Genomic DNA, 22,124 nt, shown 5'->3' on the forward strand with positions numbered 1-22,124 from the left:
GAAGAGCAACCCTCTAGATAGTGAAGAGTACAATTAAGATGAGCTGTTACTTAGAATAAAAATCTTTGTTCTGAACAATGAAAGACTACATTTCTGAAAGTTATTTTCCATTGAGGGAGTAGATGTACATGTGTTTTATCTCTTAGCTAAAACAGAAAGTTTTCTTTTCTAATGCAAAACTCCATCTTACTCGTTAAGCCCAGGCTATAAAGCCACTACTGATTGTAAGTGTTTTAGCTATCACGTATTTCTCTCTATATATATCAGTTCAAATTTAACAGTCCGTCTCTTATTCTGCTTTCCTTGCCAATTTTATTTATCATACCTGTAGTTGAAAAAGAAATAAATATTTTGGGGGGCTTTTGTGGATAAATAAATACATTTCGCTTATGAGCTACTTTCTTGCTTTTTCTGGGAATGAGAGAAATGGTGCTTTCTTAACATTAGAATTTGGAATAGCTTTTATTACAGCACAGTGAGATGAAACTAAACATTATCTTCTAAAAAATAGCAGAAAAAATCCAATGAACACTGTTTAATTTTGTACTTAATAGTATAAATTAAATACTTCATTTTTTAACACTCTGATATAGAAGAAGTAATTTTCCATGTTCAGAAAATTTACTACAGGGAAAAACTTAAAATTTAAGATGATAATTTTGGCAGAAATTTATAAAGAAATTATCTCATTTACTGAAGGAACCATCCTGGAGTTTCTAAAGTGATTTTTTTCAATTCAAATATTAAAATGGAAATGGCTATTTATTCACCATGTTTTAACAAACATACATTTTGTAGAAGAAGATATGCTTGTGTAGCTTACGGAATTAAAGACCAGTACATTCAAGAATGGAGCCCTGGTGGCACAGTGATTAAGAGACCGGCTGATAACGAAAAGGTTGACAGTTCTAATCCACCAGCCAGTTCTTGGAAACACTATGGGGCAGTTTTACTCTGTCCTATAGGGTCACTATGAGCCAGACTTGACTCAGCACAGATTTGGTTTTGCATTCAAGAATAGTATTAATATCTAAGTATATGTTACTCCATGGTTCTACTATTCTTAGTTTCCCCCAGTCTTGTTTAAAAGTTCTGTTTTCTGAAGGGTAGTCTTCTTTCCACTTAGGTAGTATTTTATCATATAGCCCTTCAGCGAAGTAACACTGAAGGCATTTTGAAGGGATGAGTATTGAGTTAAGAACAACCCCACCTAAAAGGCATTATTATAGAATTCTAACTACAATTAAAAAGCTTTGTAAACTCAAATTTGGCAGCCTTGGTATCCGAATAAAATCACATTACCTTCAAGTGAAAATATAACTTATACATTATCTGTTCAACTAAGAAAGGGAGAATACCCTGGGGGGTTTTTGTATATTACTGTTTATTGTATGAGCAAAATTCCATGAACTGCAACTGCAACAGGTAATGTTTGCAGAGAAGAGAAAATAACCAGTAGTCATTAAGCACTTAGACTTTAGAAATTAAACATTCCACACTATGACTGGAATGAAAACATTGAGTGACACATATTACAAACACCTAGCCATTTTCTTTCACAAGAATATGCCTGCTCTTATGCAATAATGAAAAGACAAAAATGGCAACTGGGGAAATGGCATTTTTCAAGGGTATTTATCACTGGAAAGCACTCCCCTTGACTCAGGTCATTATCAACCTTTTAAAATAAATAGTGTCTTTCAGTTCTAACTTGGCACAATAAGATTGACAGAGAAAATGCAGTGTTTCAGTTGTCTGGAGCCGTGGACAAGAGCAGAGTCCATCTCATGCGTGTTAGAAAGTGTTAGAAGCCACCCACAGTGCCCACTGGGACCCCATTCAGCTGTGCTAACAACCCATTTAAATTTAACCTTGCCTTTAAAAATAAAATAAAATAAAATTCATAGACATGAGGGACCTGAATACTTCAACATCTAGATTTTCAATTGAGTTTCAGGTCATCATCCATTAAAATATGCTGACTACACACTATAAAAGTGAAATTAATTTATTTGATAATAGAGAAGGGTAGTTTTTGGACCAAAGTTTCCATTAAATTAGAAAAAATTTCTATGATTCTTTCCATTGCATTATTTGTCTCTCTGTCTCTCAGGCATTTGTGCATACACACACACACATGAGTGCACACACACACACATCAGTCTATCGAGGAATGGAAATTTTTAATGTGAAAAACATCAGATGTTTTGCAGGAATAATTCAGGTTCAATCAATCAATGTTTTTACTCTGCCTACAAAAAGGGTGGCAAAGGTTCTGGTTGAAGGAAATTAAAATTCAATTACTATACTGAATTAACAAGTAACTGGTTAATGTATGTGGAAATACTCTGTATAAACAGATCAGGTTAATGATCAGATTAATGCTATAATTGCAGATTCCTACTTCCTAATCTAATATTTTATGTGTTGTTCAGAAAATCTTAGAACTTTTAACATCTCAGCTTGCTTCGCCTAACATCCACAGGCCAAATTAATTTCTACCTTCTCTGTGTTTCCATGCTTTGTTTATGGTGCTAATTTAGCTATTATTAATTGTAAACTCATTTTTTTTTTCCCATGGATTTTGAACAACCTGATGTTAAAGGTTCTGTACCTTTTTTACATATGTAGGTAGCATAAGAGCTGATATGTAGCAGTTTCCTCAAAAAATTTTGTATTCTTGCATCTCTCTTACTTCATTGTAGCAAAAGCTCATGCACCCAGCACTCTTACATGCCTCCAAACCTTTCTCTCTTAAAACATTTTTGAGGATCAAGGAACTGAGGAGAAATAGACTATGTACTGGACTTAAAACCAGAATTTGTAGCTATATAACTATGTTCTAGATGCGTGATCTTCAGAAAATTATTTAACCTATTTAGTCCTTCTTTTCTCATCTATTAACTGGGGATAATAATACTATTTTTTGTTGCAAGGATTGAGTAATATATTGCATTACCAAAACAAACCCACTGCTGACAAGTTGATTTCGACTCATAGCATCTTTACAGGACAGAGTAGAACTGCTCCGTAAGGTTTCCAAGGCTGTAAATCTTGACCAAAGCAGACTGCCACATTGCATATAAAAGCTCCGTATTGCATATAAAAGCAACTTCTTGATCAAAGAGGTCTACATAAGATGAAACTTTTTCACCTTGTTATTACCTGAGGTAACTCATTTTGATAGCTCTAATTCTTACTCATTTGTCCAATTACCTAATTGATATATTCTTTCCTAAAATTCGTATTCTCTGGATATTTATATGGACAGTATATAGCATACACAGAGAAAACTGGGACTACAAAGCTCATATTAAAATGTTAACCAAATATATTTATTTTGATTGGTTTAAAATAGCTCTCCAACTAAAATATTTCTCAGATTACTGATTAAGAGATTTTATCAAAATTTGTTGAAAAATTGTGTATATTCTTATATGTGTGAATATACTCTTGAACACTGTTTTATAAAGGCAAAATTAAGTGAAAAATTTGACAATTATTATGGCCCCAAAACTTAATACTGTTCCCCCCCCCCCCATTAAAATGACAAGGACAGGGAAGTTGTCTCTACCCAGATTCCAAGTTGCCAATTTTGTACCCATTCAAACATTCAAATGTCTCCAGCTCCAACTGTGCATCTGAGCACATTTAGGTCAGAGGCTTACACACATTTGCTTTCCGTGTGGACCTTACCATTCTGAAACATACACATTTGAAAATAAATGAAAAATATCTTCCAGTTCTTTAAACTGTGGTAACCAAGTCCATTTTATTTTTTCTACAGGTCCTAAAAATGAATCCCATTAAATTCCTAAAATGGTGTCTAGTATTTACATGCTTTTAAATTCACTATAAATATTTACAGAACTTCAAGATGAAAGCCAGTAATATAAGCTAAATATGTCTGACCACAATTACTTTTCACGAGTAAATGGGTTTTGCCAAATGGCATTTTTTTTTCCTCAAACTAAGTATTTTGGAATTCTGTTCAGATGACAGCAATAGGTAGATAACCACGCTCTACAATAGTTCACAAAAACCTGAAGGGTGCTATAGATTTTCAAAGAGATTCATTGTTAGGTATCTAGGCTTTATACTTCTTTTGATGGTGTTCCTTAGTATTTATGTTTTTTTTTTTTTTTCTTTTTAAATGTGGAAGTAAAGGAACCACAAGAAGTATTAGAACTATGAAATTAGAGGCAGGTGGTGAGATGAGTTAGGGAATGGAAGATTCTGTTAGAAGAAATGGAACACTGGGAATTCAAATGTTATTTTTAGCAGAATAACTGGGAAATTAACTATTTCCAAATTTACTAGCAATTATTTAGATTGCAATGAGTTTCTAGCAATGACACAGGTGACATTTTAAAGTTGGAACTGTGACATAAGGATGTCAATAAATCACCAATACAGAGCCCATACCCTTTCCTAGTCATAGCAGTCTGTATTGCTAAGAGAAAACGTGTCAAATCTCTCTGTACTACAAAGCAAGAGGTTTCTCGTCATTGCCCTGCCATTAGTAACAATGCTTTTTTAAACGGCCATTTTCACAATGTAATTTCTGACCTACAAAGAAAACGTGGCGTTTTGAAAGCCATATTTATGTTTTAACTTTGAGTCAGCTCAACATTCCAAATAAGAAGTAAATAGCAGAATTGTATGACATAGGTTTTTACCAAATCTGCAAGGAAGACTAAAGACAAAGTTGTGAATAGTAACAACAATAAAAAAAAGCCTATTGTACATAAAGCTTATAATTCTTAGCATATGAGAGAGAACAAACACACAGATTAATTTATGTACAGATTTTATATCCAATATTCAGTCCCTTGAGAAGATGCAGTTTTGCCATTGACTTGAGTGCAGGATTTCTGTGCTCTAGTTCTTTGTGCAGCACTAACTAAAAATGTAAGGAGCCCTGGTGGTGCACGGTTACATGCTGGGCTGCTAATCAAAAGGTCAGTAGTTCGAATCCACCAACTGCTACGTGGGAGAAAGATGTAGTAGCGTGCTTCTGTAAACATTACACCCTTGGAAACTCTATGGGGCAGTTCTACTCTGTCCTAGAGGGACGCTGTGAGTCGGGATCGACTCATCTGCACACACAGCAATTAAACGCGTGACCTGGGAAAAATTACACTGAATATCTGGGCCAAAGTTTGCTGATCTGAATAATTAGATCCACACCAAGACTATTGTTATGATCCCTTCTAGTTTAATGATAATATTAGCTATTTGGGAATATTACGAAGACCCATAACTAAGGAGCAAATTAAGAGCAGTTCCTGAGTGGTAGGCTTCCCTCTTACATCAACAGAGAGATGCTCTATGTGCTTTGGATGATGTGTGAGTTTACCACTGTATTTCCAAACAAAACACTGTGCCTTACACATAGTGAGCATTTAGTAAATGTTTATAGAATGAATAAAATAATGCTATGTACTATAACTGATAAAATGATAGAATCTCAGTGTAACAGCTTTTGCCAATTTTAAAACATATTAAAGAGCCTATATTTTGTTGTTTTTAAAGATATAAAATGTGCATGCAACTTTTAATATGATAAGTTATGCATTAGTGACTGTGCAAAAAAGAGTATTTTCCAAAGCATTAAAAAATGAATTAAAACATATCTGATCATCCTATCAAAGCAAACTAATAGTAAATACGGTAAGTGGAAAGTAGCCCGTAGAAATATTTGAAGAAATTAGATAGTTGGCCATCATTCCTTTCTCCAAATAAACATTTGTTTTTCCTCATGAATAGAAATGATCAGTTTCCAAACACACACATGCAACTGAAACAAACATGTAGGTTGTTATTGTTCATCCAGAAATAACATTGTGCATTTATTCAAACAGTTGTTTTATTTGGAATTTGTGTTTCATCATCATAGCTATATTTCTGTACAATAGATCCAGAAATACAGAGCTCTATTTTTTTTTTTTTTCCCTTACACAAATTCCTAAATCTTGGGGCATTTATATTTGACTGACGGTCAGAAAATCAATGAATTTTAGGGCTAGAAAGAAACAAACTTACTGGCTCTCCCATTTTACTTAAAAGATAAGGAAACCAGAGCCCTTGGATGTTAATTGGTTTTCTCGAGGTGACAGGATTAGTTAATGTTTGAGTTAGCACTAGAAAATAGTTCTGATTTCTAGCCCTGTGTGTGCAGATATTCATTTACTCACCATAATTTTATTGTGTGCTTTCATGTGTCAGACACTGGTCTACCCACTTGGGATACATTGAGAAATAAACAGTCAAAAATTTATACCCTCAAGGAACTTATGTCTTAGTGGGAAAAGGAAGATAATGAAGAAGTAAATTTACAAGTAAAAATAAGTAAATAAGGTGTGTTAGGAAGTGGAGAAAAAGAATAGATTAGATAGATGGATGATATATTGATAGATTAATAGATGATAGAAAGACAAATGATAGATAGATGATATAGATAGATAGATGATAGAGAGATAGATAGACAGATGATAGATTAGATAGATAGATAGATGATAGATAGATAGATAGATAGATAGATAGATAGATAGATAGATAGATGATAGATAGATGGAGATAGATAGATAGCATGATAAGGTACACTGGAAGGAGGGGTATGGGGGAAAAGATTCTAAATTGTATGCCCAGGATGGTGCTCATTTAGAAAGTGACATTGGAACAAACACATGGCAGAAATCTAGGAGATTCCATGCAGAAGGAACACCTAAAAAAAAGCCCCTAGAGAGTGAACTCATAGCAACTCTGATTCATAGGAGCCTGAATCGACTTGATAGCAACGGGTTTGGTTTTTTTTTTTTTTGGTTATACTGGTTGTTTATGTGCTTGCTCGAGGAGATCTTTGTAGCTGAAGTGGAGTGAGGGAAGGGAGTAATTAGAAGATGAGTTTTGAGTTGTAAGGCAAGATATTTCATATCTGGCCAAATAAGCCATTGTAAAGACTTTGGCTTTTACTCTGAGAAGCACTGAAAGCCAATGCATGTATTTGAGAGGACACCATCACAACTTATGGCTTAAAGCGCAAGAAAACACTTTCTGGAAAGGGCCAGATAGTAAATATTTAGGCTTTATGAGCCATATGGTCCCTGTCACAACTACTTAACTCGGCCATTGTAGTGTGAAAGCAACCATAGACAACGTGTACATGAGGGAGTGTGGCTCCTAATAAAACTTAATTGACAAAAATTGGTGACATGCTAGATTTGCCCCACAGGTCGTTGTTTACTGAGCCTTAGTTTAAATGATTACTCTGGCTGCTGTAATGAGAATGGGCTCTAGGAAAGCCACACTGGGAGCATGTATACCTGTCAGGAGGCTTCATCAGTAAAACAGGGAGAGATAGAGATGCTGTGTGTGTGTGCCTCCCTTCCTGCTACATAACGCATTCCTGATAAAGTCTCCTCTCCAGGGAGGTTGAACAGAAGGAGAGGAAAGTGAGAGGACAGGGGAGGAGAGAAGAGGGAAGGGGAAAGGAGGAGATGGAAGGCGAAGAGAGGAGAGGGAAGGTGGAGACCACTCATGAAAGAAGAAGAAAAAAAAGAAACCAGAATGTCATGAAGTGTATTTTTGTATAGTTTACTTTTGTGTGCCAAAGAAATATACATAAAATACAGAAAAAGAACCGAGGCCTATTAGTAAATTATTTAAATTAACAAATTGCTTAAGATTATGGTGGTACGTAGGTGATTTGAACATAGTAACTGCTTAGAAATGCATTTTATATAAGAAGAAAAGACAAATGCATGAGAAAAAGAGATTACTTTTGGGCGATAAATAATTAATACTAATTATTTGGACAAGATTCTAAAGTATTGTAGAAACCACAAAGATGGTAACTGAACCATGAGGTGTAGTATGAGGTGTATTCCCAAGAAAGGAAGTTTTGAGAGAATAAAGAGCCTCGTCCTCCAATTAAATAAATTACCTAGTTGTGAAATCTTACATGATGCATCCAATCACACTACAACAATTAGCAAAATTTTTAATTGAGTGGTTTTTAATATAAATCACAGCAGGAAATATGCAATAGGTCAATATGTCACACTGTAATAATAAAATGATTACAACTGAGAACAACAATAATTTAAGATAGTGTAAAATTAAAATGTTAAATGGTGTGAAGTTTAATTATAACCCTTCTTTCACATATAAAAAGCACAATAAAATAATTGTATTGGTTGTTTGTCTGATTATATGAATGATTCATGCTTAGTGTAAAATTTTCCAAAGGTATATAGAAGTATAAAAGGAAATAAATTCTCTTGAAATGCCAAGATCATGGGAATCCATATTGGCATTGCTCATATTTAAGCATATCTTGGTTTACTTGCATATATTATTTCATAAATTGGATTATATCGTAATGAAGATTTTTATATTTCCTTTTTATAATTGTTATTATTAAGTAATCCAAATGGTTTTTCTTTATATATCAATATCATTTCTCATCTCAATAACGTATGAGTCATATTTGGCGCATATAATTGCAGCTGAAATTTAGCACATATAAACCAGTTGCACAGGAAATAGCACTACGTTTTCTCACTGAATTAAAAAAGTGATGAGTGGAGAAAAGAACTATAGCAAAGAGAATCTGAATTAATGGGCTGAATAAAGCTATCTCAAGTTTGTTGTTAATTAAAGACTGAATAATCATTCTCCCAGGGCTGGTAGGGCAGGTCCACGTATTAAGATCAAGAGCTCTTTCAAACTTTGATTCTGTTACGCTGTGTTTACCCTTACACTAGTTGGCTTCTTATTAATCCTGACTCACCCTTTCTACTCGTAATACAAACAAGTAAGTTCTTGGTAATTTGATGTTATTAATTTGAAATGTGTGGTAAGCTGGACGTGAACTTGTTTAAAAGTGATCTTAGCATGGTCTATTAAGACAGCTGGCTAAACATTCCAACAGGAAAAATTCAAATTGGAATGTCAACTTCAGAAAACAATAAGCTTTCATCTATCAAAAAATACTTAAGCAAGAATCATTTCTAAATGATTAGCCTGCTAATTGCAAACGATCCTAATTTGCACATGGAATTAAGTTTAGCTGACTATGTAGCCAAACTTTCTTATTGATTTGTGCTACTGTTTCTATTAGGTCACATTGTTGCATTTCTTTTGTGGTTTTCTAGTTTTGTAATGTATTATTATTAAATAATTTAGAAAGGTTGGGATATAACCTCATATCTCAGTCGAATGAAAAAAACATTATAAAATGACCATAGGTTTTTTCATAGTTTCAACTGATGTGTTATTTATTCATGATATATACCTTCAATAACAAAAAGAATAATTCGAAGTGACTAATCTTTGAGAAGTGATTTTTTTTTTTTTTTTTGACAGCAAGTCAGGAACAGTCCTACATTGTGTGTAGTTTTGTGGAGACATGAGTTAGCCCTAAGGATTTGCTTTGAGAAACTGACAAGGAGCTCAGAATTTGTCAAGTGATAACTCTTTACACTTCAGTTTTTCTACAACAAAAGAAACAATGTTGGACTTTAATTCCTTTCAGTTTTATGTCTTCAAACTGCATCGCTCCCATGACTTCCCTGTGAGATCAATAAACTAAATGAAAAGGTATGGGGATTTTTACCTGAGCTGTATATTTTCATTGAGGAGAGGAACCTAAAAGTTAATACGTGGGCTAATTTTCCATAGTTATAACATGGTCTTTATATGTGAGCCATGGTGAGATCCATCGTTCCCTAAGGCATCTTCCAGTTCTAGTTCTCAATCCCATTGCCTTTTTTTTTCCTATTAGGACTTATTTATTTATTTTGCTATTAAAAATGAAAAGTAGAATCTTAAAGTAATATGTAAACCACGTTGCCATGATCAGTCCCACTGACTACTGTATTAGTCCAGTTTCACATTCAGATCCTGAACCCAACATGTAGTCTCCCCCCACTCCAGGGGCATCACCTCTAGCCTCAGCTCCTGTAATTTAAACATAAGAATACTGACTCTGAGTGTTTCTCTTACTTCAAACATTTGGGAATCTAAAGATTCATTTCTGTTATTTAACTGCTTAAGAATTTAAACCTCTCAACCATAAACTCTGAATTATTCCTAACTTGCGAGAATATTGCAAAAAGATGGAGATAGAGTATAAAGAAAAAATCAAGTGCCTCCCACATACTAGATGTTGAATAAGGGTATCTGCTTTTCATTTTATAGTACAGGGCCAGGTAAATTTTTTTAACAAAAGAAGAATGGAATATTTTCATATATTTTCTTAAGGTAAGCAAGTGAAAATCGGTCTGAGAAATAATTATTCCTACTTGTTCATCCACTCCCCACTCCCTGACTCCTGAAGACTTGTCCCCATTTTTCGTGATAGCTAGCATCAGCCAGGGCTGAGATATTTTCCATTGATAAGGACCCCATTCTTAACATTCAGCATCGCCCAAGCCAAAGCCATTGTTGTTTGATTCCGACTCACAATGACCTTGTGTGTTACAGAGTAGAACTACTTCATAGGGTACATGTGACCCAAGCCATGGTATTTTTAATTGCCTCTTATGCATGTGGTGTAGTGATTGAGGGATATGGCTCTGAACCAAAAGCTCGGCAGTTCAAATCCACCAGCCGTTCCTTGGAAACCCTGTGGGAAAGTTCTACTCTGTCAGGTATGGTCACTATGAGTCAGAATCCACTTGACCGCAACAGGTTTGGTTTGGTTTTCAGATGCATGCAAAAGCTGGACAATGAATAAGGAAGACAGAAGAAGAATCGATGCCTTTGAATTATGATGTTGGCAAATAATATTGAACATACCATGGACTGCCAGAAAACAAACAGATTTGTCTCAGAAGAGATACAGCCAGAATGTTCCTTTAGAAGCATGGATGGTGAGACTTGTCTCACCTACTTTGGCCATGCTATCAGGGCGGACGCATCCTTTGAGGAAGACATCATGTTTGGTAAAGTAGAGGGTCAGCAAAAAAGAAGAAAACCCTCAACAAGATGGATTGACACAGTGGCTGCAACAGTGGGTTCAAATGTAGCAACAATTGTGAGGATGGTGCAGGACTGGGCAGTGTTTCATTCTGTTGTACACGGGGTCGCTATGAGTTAGAACTGACTCAAAGTCGGAGCTAGATTGCCACACCTTTCTTCCATGGTTCGAAATGCAAAGCTTTGAGTTAGTAGTGGAGTACAATCATTTTTGCCACCCAGGGACCACGTCCTGCATAGAAGAGAAAAAGTGATAGGAAGACGTTTTGCTTTTATTTTAATTGGAATAAATGACTTGCCTGTATAAATATTGTTATATATAAAAACAGATAATGCTTACTCCTTGACCTTCATCCTAAACCATAACAATCTGTGTTTGTTATACATATCGGTATCATTCTAATGATAAATAAAACATCAATCTAGTACATAAATCTTTTGAACATGAAAATTATGTGTGTTTGTTCCTGTTTACCCAATAATGCTGTGTATGAACAAAAATGTAAATTATTAAAAATCCATTAAAGACATTTATTTAATAATTAAAACAATAGTAATATGAGTGATTAACCTATTTATTTGCTTTGTAAATTCTAATTTTATAAATTACTCTGAATAGTGTGAATGTACACACTTTCAAAGCACAATAAAATATATATATATATATATATATATATATATATATATATATATTACTGAAGAACTCTGTAAGCCCAGTTCAGTACATTGCTTCCATTTCTTATATTTAAATGTTTTCAAAGTCACATACAGGAGCTTATCTCCCTTTAAAAATAATTAATTTTAATACCTGAGAGAGGATAAAAATAAAATAATTTTTACTATGATAGGAAAAAAATGATGCATTATATGGCCTTATTGAAAATTTTGGGAATTTAACCCCAACCTAATGTAGCAATATGGAAAATGGGTGAACACGATATGTGGTAGTGTGGGAAAGGAAACAGAGTGTTTTCTGAGTATTGGAGGGATTTCCTAGGTAGCACTCAAACCTAGAGTACCTTGTAAAACTCCTTCCATCATTTCTGTAACCCATAAAAGAATGCATTTACAGAGAACATTTTCAGTGATAGAATGAACATCTCTGCATAGACCCATCAGTAGCAAAATAAAAATTATTAAAATAATATTTTATACTTTAAAGATGAACAAGTGTGGATAATTTGGAAGCAACGTTTATCAGAGTCAGAATAGCATATCATTGGATGTTTCTAATACAGAAAAATAACGCTGGATTATCATTTGAATTATGGCCATGTATTTTATTTCTCCCCACCTCTATCTCCATTGTCTCTTCCTTTCTGCCATCACTACCACCATGTTTTCCCTTTCTTTCCACCACCGCCAGCAGCAACACCAAAATATCACTCCTCTCCTCCACCAGGCCATTACCGATACCAACATCGCCTCACCTGAAAATTTAAAAAAAGCCAAAATAGATTTTTTTTGTGCAGAACAAATTTTAACAAATGTCTCTATGGAGCTACAGGTTTTACCAGTGTCCAATAAAAAATAAAATGTTGGGGAAAACCCACTGAATTTTACTCATGTACATGTGTGTGCATCATGTGTTTTATTGCCTATTTGTAATTTCATATATCATTGTGTTTTCATTTTTCTCAGATAATTAATTTACTGTCTAGGGTTTACGGGAACTCCTCAACCACTCTTAAAAAGAAGCAGCTGAAATATCGGATTCCACTAATAATTTATACTAACTATAGCACCACCAATGTCCATGGAGCTCTGGTGATGCCGTGGTTAAGCACTCAACTGCTAACCCAAAGGTTGGCAGTTCAAACCCACTCAGTGGCTCTGTGGGAGAAAGACCTGTTGATCTGCTTCCATAAAGATTACAGCTTAAAAAACTCTGTGGGGCAGTTCTACTCTGTCACATGGAGTTTCTATGAGTTGAAATTGACTCTATGTGACCTAACACCAATAACAACAACATGGCAATGTCCAGATTAGGCAAGAAAAACTGCACTCTGAATAGGTACTATTTCTGTTTGACTGCAACAGAAAATTTAAAATAATTTACATCATATTTAATAAACCTAGTGGGTTCATAATTAAATAACCTTAGTACTGATATTTTAGAGTAAAAAAGAAAGAGTAGGCACACATTCATTGCATTAATAAGTTTATCTTCCTTATTTTTTAGCAAAACAATAGTTAAATTTGTCTTTAAATGCCAGGTAAATTAATTGGAAACTACTTAGTTTGAAAATTGTCTCATTTATAGTCTTGCTTTGTTCCTCAAATAACAAGATTTTATTCTCCTTCCCCCTTTTTCCATTTGTGCACTTAAAAACCGCAAGGAAAGAATTTGCAGAGTACAGAATTTCTTTTATGCTTTAAGGTTTAGACTTTGTTTAGGAAATCTGAAGAATTTATTTATTTTCTGAGACTTTAATCTTTTTGATAAGTAAAGTTCACGGAAAACCATGTAATTGGTATAGAACTTTTCACTTGAATTGAATCGCTTAATCCTTCTGTACTAGAATACTTTTGCATTTTGCCTGGAGTAAATTAGTTTCTTTAAGTTAGAAAATATCCTGGAATTATACTTTTCAATTTGAAATTCACTTAATATCAAAGTGGCTATAATTAATTCTTTTTTTTTTCTGATGATCTGAAAAACTGTAATGAGAAATTACAAATAGCATATCAAAGAAATTTCATAAAGTATACCTGATAAGAACATTTCACGTGTGAGGTACTTTCTTTTTTTCACACTGAGTTTGAGTTTATAATACATAAAAGGCATACAGTTAGTGCCATCTAGTGCATTAACCCATCATGCTAGCAATCTTATCACTTAATCACATGCGTTGCTTTTCAGAAGGCATTTTGTAAGACCATACAATTGCTCAAGATCATTTAAGTTAATATTAAACAGTCAATTTATTTTTAGCTAAACACTAATCTATTTACATGTTACAATTCTTTAAGAAAGTTCAAAAATCAGATAGATTGTTATTTTATCATTGATTAGAATTTTCATTGAAAATTATGTGAACCTGGCCTATACCCTGTGCATAAAACAGAACAAATAACTGATTTAAAACGTGTGATTTGCTACATCTGGTAAGTTCAGAAATTCCCTGTGCTAAGTTGTCAGTTATATTTAGACAATAATTCTCTTATGCAAATGTTATCCCCTGTGTTTAAAAAAAAAAAAAAAATATTTCCGAGGTCAATGCAGGAGATTTCCTTCATCATGGACTAATGTTACTAGTTTGAAAAAAATTCAAGAATAATAAAATTTTATATGCTGTACTTAAATAAGTCATGGGCACTCCCACGCATCTTATATATTTAGTTAATTAAGGAACTGTTTTGTACATTGAAGCCTGAGAAAATTTTGGGTCGGAAATGTTAACACTTGAAAAAAAAACTCAAGTTGATTAATAATAGTAATTAAGCCCACAGAGATCTCTCCCTATGAAGGTTAGTCACAGAGAAAATTCAGCATCAGCTGTATTTTATCTGATGAACAACCTAACCTCAGGTCAAATGGCATAATTTGCAAAAGGGTGGGCACTCCCTTTCCACCTTATTTCCTTTCTCATCATTTTCTTGCTTTCAGCACTTCCATGTTCTCTTTTCAACTCCTGCTCTCCTCTCTTATTTCTTTTCTCCCTACATGTAGCAATATCAAATTAAGGAAAATGAGGAAGATTGGAAACAATAATTTTATTGACAGGATGATCTGCTGCCACTTTCATAGAGTCAGTTAAATTAAAAAAGCAAACTACTAGACTTGCCCAGAAAGCTCCTAGTCTCTTGATCTATACCAGCTCTCCCTCCTATTTAATTTTGGCCTTCATTTTGTCAATTTAAATTCTACTGCCAACTAATCATGATGTGGAATTATCCAAATGACAGTGTGGTAGCCCTAATGCAACTCCAGATTTATTCATTTGTTCAATAGCATTTATGATAGGCAGTAGTCTAGCTACTGGGATACAGTGGTAAAGGAAGGGACAAGGTTACTATTCTCATGAAGCTAATGGGAAGTAGATGACAATTTTTTTTATAAAAAGTAGATAATTCATGATTGTGACAAGGGGAGTGAAGAATAATATAATGAGATACAGAGTCAAGTTGATATATTCCTGGGTACTTAACAAAATATATTAAATCCATTGCCATCAAGTCCATTTTGACTCATAGTGAACCTATAGGACATAGCACAACTGCCACATAGGGTTTCCAAGGCTGTAAATCTTTACAGAAGCAGATTGCCACATCTTTCTCCCTCAGAGCAGCTGGTGGACTCAAACTGCTACCTACCGTGAACTCTCAGAGATAACCAGCCAAGGTGTTTTCCAGAATACGGCTTCAAGATGAGGAAATGGGATAAAAAATTGAGCAAAATAAGTACAATAAAGGCAGATGAAGGGAAACCCATTGAAACCAAACCATTGTTGTAGAGTCAATTCTGACTCATAGCCACCCTACAGGACAGAGTAGAGCTGCCCCATAGGGTTTCCAAGGAGCGCCTGGAGGATTAGAACTACTGACCTTTTGGTTAGCAGCCATAGCACTTAACCACTATGCCACCCGGGTTTCCAAGGTGAAAGAAAAGGTTCAAATAAAAGTAGGGTGTGGAAAAGAGACAGGAGATCTCAAGAAGCAAGATACCCAATGTATGAATGCCACATAACAAACAACAGGAAAAGGATCTCAGTAAAATTAGAAAATATTCGAGACCACGCTTTCTTGTAAAAGCTCAAGGAAACTAATTTCACATACAAATGGTCACAGAAAAATATTATGGTCAAATCTCATACAATGTTATTTTAAAGACAAAGAGAATTAGTAACACACTTTAATCTTAAAAGACAACGGAAGCACACAAGAAAGACATACTCACGAAAAGTATTAAAAGTGCAAACTACTACATAAAAATAAGCTAAAAGACACTAAAAATGAAAAAAGACATGAGAGAAAAACATAAATAAGAATTTAAAAATCACAGAAATAAAGTGAGACATTTAAAGAATTAGAAAAAAAACGCAGAAAGACTTAAGCTAGAAGGAACACGGGAGGAAATAAACAACATAATGCTTTAAAATAAATAGAAAGTGAAAAATAAAAAATAAATGAAGGCAGAGATAAAAAGTATTTGCGGAAAAAAAAGCAGGCAGAGAAGATCCAACATACGGGTTCCTGAAAAAGATAACCAAAATAAAGGAACAGAACAAATACCTAAAGATGAAAATAAAGCAAGGGAATTTGAAACTACCCCAACCCTTCAAATATCAAGCAAAAAATGACCAGCAGCAAAGCATATTCTAGTGAAATTACTAAACTTGAGCAGCAAAGAAATAAAAAGTCACTTTGAAATCTTCACAACAACAAATAACTTAAAAAGAAAGAAAAATAATCATCAGACTTCTGACAGAGAAACTTCATTCCAGGAAAAAATAAAGAATATATTTAAGACTCACAAGAGAAGAGAATGTGGACCAAGAATTTTATACCTTAAGAAAATGAGCATTAAAATATGGCGGACACACCTAATTTTATCGGTGTGCAAGAACTTAAGGAATATTATTCCTATGATTCCTTTCTGAGGAAAACATTGGTGACAAGTTTCAGACAATCAAACTGACTGAAGAGTTATAGACACAAGAATTGGTGATATTCAGAATCAGCTTATGCTATAATCACGAACAGAAAGACAAGCAGATCTTATGTGCCTTCACATGAAAGAAAACAACATTCATGCCTTTGTAAGAGAAAAGAATATGAGCGTGATCAGGACCCCAATTTGGAGGAAATACAGAGGACAAAGGGATATTCAAAACTATCCCCATCCTGTTTTTCACAGCATGTATTTACTCAAACTGAAATCCAAACTGAGAGATGTTCTGTAGATTAAATGACCTAAAGAGAGTTAATTTATAAGAAAAAGAGAGATGGAGGGGAAATCTGAAGATTAAAAGAGGGCTTAAAAAAAGAAAGTGAAAACAAAGCAAAAAGCTTACTTATACAATCTAGGGATAAATATTTGTGTGATAAAGCTATGAAAATGCAAGAAAATGATGATTTTAAAAGTTGGAAAGTAGTTAGGGAGAGGAGTTGTGATAAGGATAAAATACATACATCAGGCTTCTGGGGTCGAATTTTATTCCTTGACCTGGTTTGTTTTTATAAGGGTATTGACCATATAATCATTCAACAAGCCATCATGAGTAGTTTTCTATATCTGTGTTATGTTTTGTAATAAAGAACAGTTATAAAAAAATAATTTCATTGGTCTTCTATTTTCAAAAAAGTAAATTTAAAATTTGAAAAATTGATTTCTCTTATCCTGGCATAATTCACACATATCATGAGTAGGGAGGATGATATCAAAATGTACTCAGAAATCGTCTCAGTAGTGATATCAGTAGGATGGGCAGCTGGAAAGAAGAAGGCTTGGTAATAGGGTGGCATTTCTGACTATAAAGAAAGCCAAACATACAAATAGATGCTAACACACTCACATATATACTAGCAAATTCTGTCTCTTCACTCCAGCGCTTCAGGAGTGCTCCTACACATTTGTCTAAATGGAGTTTAGTTGGCTGGTTTCAATCAAATAATGCATACTGTCATTGCTTATCTGAAATTTTCCAGTAATTTAACTTACATAAGCTCTTAGTTTTTTGTCCTTATTTGTGGCTTTAGTTTTTACCTACGCTTTTAAAATGATCATCTTTTGCTCTATTAAAAAAGTAAGAAAGTGATGAAAACAGCTTCTCAAGTGATACTATGACTAATGGAGTTCATTTTGTTATTATAAATTAGAAAACAAAACAGAGTTAATACACAAATTTATGCTGAGGATATTAACGGTATGTAATTGAGTGGCCTTTTTAAAAATATCTGAGTTTAAATTTTTATCCACTTGTGTTTAGTCATGTTGTAGAAAGTTAAGCGTCTGAGTATAGGATCACATCATTTTTTTTATGTTTAGCTTTTCGATTTACTACCTGTGTGATCTTTGGGTAAGATCTCTTTAATAACTTTGGTGCAACTTTTCTTATTGTTTAAAATGGGTATAAGGAGTTATCTCAACAAATTCTTGTAAAGCAAAATGAGGTATAAATGAGTCTCCTAAAAGTAGTAAGGTACTCCACAAATTAGTTATTTTATTCTTTTAAATCATAAAACTATCCAGATTACAGATCATTTCAAAAGCAGAGAAAACAAATACTAGAATGCTCTTTCTTTGAAAGGGTCACTTTGCTCTTTGATTGTTTCATTTGGGTACTTTTTTCCTATCATTTCATAGATGTACTCAGACCATGCATATGTTTTAATGTTCATCAAATTTCACGTAATCTTTTATCTTAAGCATTTTTCATATAGATACATCACAATTATTATATTTAAAGATTGCATGTTTATCCACTGGTAAGTTTTGCCATAAGTTTACTCCCTCCTACTCTGAGCAGCAATTCCTTCCATTTATTTTATATTCTAAAAAATTTATAATGGATATATTTATGTATATGGCTTTTTATACGATTTGATTTTTTCCTAAAATAATTTCCCGTAAGTGAAATTGTTTTCTAAAATGATTACTTCAATTTATAAAACAATCACATACAAATATCTTTTTAAGAGGTTTTAACTTCCTCTTTACTACCTTATTTAAACTTGTTTATTTTCTTGCCAATAAACTTTTTCTTCAAAGGTAGTGCAATGATAAATTCTTGCTGAGTTTGGCTTAGATTCTTTGAGACAGGACGAGTTGCAAATTGGAGGGACTTTGCTGTGTTATTTTAATAATATGAGGGTAAGTCAACAAGTACTGCTGCTAGGGTTCCAGTTCGTTCATGCACAGATTTATTCCAAACAAAACGTGTTTAAACACGTCTCTGCAATCAGTGGAAGGCTGCAGACAAGTTCCCTCGTTAATACACTTGTCTTAGTCTCGTTAGGGTGCCTTCAAAAAAAAAAAAAAAGGATACTTTTTGTTCCATGGAAAAAAACAAATTTGAAGTTGGGGCTAATACGAAATTTTTAACAAAACTCAAGTGGACATCTTCCCAAATCATTGAAGCTTTGCAGCAAGTTTATGAAAATACTGCCCCACATAAAACAACAGTTTTTAGATGGATCGAACGTTTAAAGGAAGGTCAGGAAGACCTCAAAAATGAGCCAAGAGAAGGAAGACCACTCAGAAGGTTACGGCAACTGTTTTTTGAAATTCCAAAGGGGTAATCTTGATAGATTTTCTCTAAGGACACAGGATGATCACAGGGGCTTATTATAAAGAAGTTTTAAGAAAACTGAAAATTTCATTGGTGATAAAAAAGCCGGGATATTGCTCTGAGGAACTTTTTTCCATCATGACAATGCACTTTCTTGCTCTTTGAGGGTAAAAAGGGCTGTCCTACAAGAACTTCATTGGGAAACCTTACCCCATCCACCCTATATCCCTGATCTTGCCCCTTCAGACTTCTTTTTCTTCCCAAAACTCAAAGCACACTTGAACAGGATTTGTGTGCCTTGAGGATGCCAGAACTAAGGTTTTGACGTGCTATAAATCGAAGACTGCGAAGCCTTCAGGGAAGGATTAGAGAGATGGAAACACTACCTTCAGAAGTGTACAGACCTAGATGGAGGATATGTCAAAAAACAATAGCTTCACATTTTTTATATTTTTGTTTAATAAGGGTTTCTATGATTTTATAGCAAGACTTTTTGACTTACCCTCATATGTGTAGTCGTATTATTAAAGGTGCTATTAAACACTGGACAGAAATCGTCATTAAATTTCCTAAACTATGCTAAGAGGTGTTATTTGAATATAAATTAAATAGCTTCAGCCAGTTAAAAACAAATACAATTTGTATGTTTAAATATAAGCTTAAATATCAACTCACCCCAGATAATTACAGCTTGTGACATAATGGTCTTCCAGAGATTATTTAGATCATTTGTAGTCATTTGCAAGTAACTTCTTCAAGGCCTCAGTGAAAATTAATTAGAATCTAAATCTGGTGGTACACAGGGCAGCTTCACTAGCACAAGCCACTTTTTTTTCAAACTGAGACACTGTGAGACCAGATCAAGCAAGATCAGGTTATTCTCACTTTTAAATTGTGGAGAAACTAAGTTTATTTCTCCTTCCCTTCTCTTTAACACACTCACTTTCACTTTACCATTAAAAATGCTGTACTTGAATGTACAAGATGAAATTTGCCAGATGAAATAAGTAATTCATCATATTAAAATTGGAAAAAAAAAAAAAAACACTGGTAATCCTATTGACACTTTCATACCGTCCCATTTTCCAACTAGCTAGATCCCTACTTCTAATCAAGAGAAATTGATTTTTCACGGCAACAGATGGAAATCTCTCTCTTGCTTAGACATTTTACAGACGTTAGAAAAAATATGTGGGGGAATAAGGATGTGGACAAATATATTTGTATGTAATAGTGCTAACATCTCCCACTTATTATAATCGAAACAAGGCCTTTGCCTGGATAATATTATTAAAGCTAACATTCATTGAGAAGTTCTTCTCAAGCATCATGCTAAATTATTATATGCAGTTTGGACATGAGAAAACTTATGGTTGGCTACATTACAAATGCAAAAATAGAAAAAAAAGTTTCCTTCTTAGAAAGGGACTATATTTTTTTGAAGAAACAAAAAGCAAATACATGCATCAAAGGACACTATCCAGAGAGTAAAAGGGTAACGCACAGAATGGAAGAAAATATTTGCAAATCATATATCTGATAAAGTCTAGTAACAAGAATATATATATATACGGATATATATATAAACTCTTAAAACTCAGTGACAAAAAACAAACAACACAACTTAAAAATGAGCAAAGAACTTAAACAGACATTCTCCAGATAAGATATAAAAACAGACAATAAACACATGAAAGGATGCTCAAAGCTCATTTGTCAAAACCACAACTTGGTACTATTTTTCACCCACCAAGATGGATCCCTAGTGGCGCAGTGGTTAAGAGCTACAGTGAGGTATGGCTGTTCATCAAAAGGTTGGTGGTTGAAATTCACCTGCAGCTCCCTGGAAATTCTATGGGGGCAGTTCTATCCTGTCCTATGGGGTTACTATGAGTCAGAATCAACTCGATGGCAACAGGTTTGGTTTAAGATGGCTATAATAACAAAACAAAACGAACAGAAAATAACAAGTGTTGAGAATGTGGAGCAGGTTGGAACCCTTGTGCATTGCTGGTGAGATTATAAAATGATGCAGCTCCCATGGAAAACATTTTTTCAGTTCCTCAGTAACTTGAATATAGAATTACTGTATGGCACAGTAATTCTACTCCTAGGTATATAGCCAGGAGAATGAGAACACATCCACACAAAAATGGGTACATGTGACTATTCATAGGACCACTATTCATATAAATCAAAAGGTGGGAACAACCCAAATGTCCATCAACTGATGAATGGATGAACAAAATATGGTATAGCCATACTATATAACACTATTCAGCCATAAAAAGAACGAAGTACTGATACATGCTACACATAGGTGAACCTTGAAAACATCATGTTAGGTGAAATAAATTCAACATAAAAGGCCACATAATGTATAATTCCATTTAAATGAAATATCCAGAATAGGCAAATCTGTAGAAGAGAAAGCAGGTTGGTGGTTATCAGAGATTGGAGGGAAGAAGGGAGGAATAAGGAATGACTTAATAGGTGCAGGATTTCCTTTTGGGGTGATGAAAATGTTCTGTAGCTAGATAGCAGTGATTGCTGTACAACATTGTGAATGTACTAAACACTACTGAAATACACACTTTAAAATGGTTAAAAGGTGAATTTTATGTGTATTTTACTGTAATACAAAAAAAAAAATCCACATAATTTGATGCCTTTTTTTCACTCTCTCGTTCCATCTTTCCTTTTTTCACATTGTTGCTGATATTGTCCATTTCCATATACTTAACCCCAATCCTTTCCATCCATGATTTCTCTCTTTTTCACAGATTCCCAAATACCTATTTAAAATAATTCATTACCACGCTGAATTGGAGTCAGTGATCTATTGCTCTTTGAGAGAAAGAGAGTTTTGAAAAAGTAACTAAGCCAAAAAAAGAGTTTTGAAAAAGT

Source organism: Loxodonta africana, chromosome 4 (assembly GCF_030014295.1).
Source record: "Loxodonta africana isolate mLoxAfr1 chromosome 4, mLoxAfr1.hap2, whole genome shotgun sequence".
Classification (NCBI taxonomy): domain Eukaryota; kingdom Metazoa; phylum Chordata; class Mammalia; order Proboscidea; family Elephantidae; genus Loxodonta; species Loxodonta africana.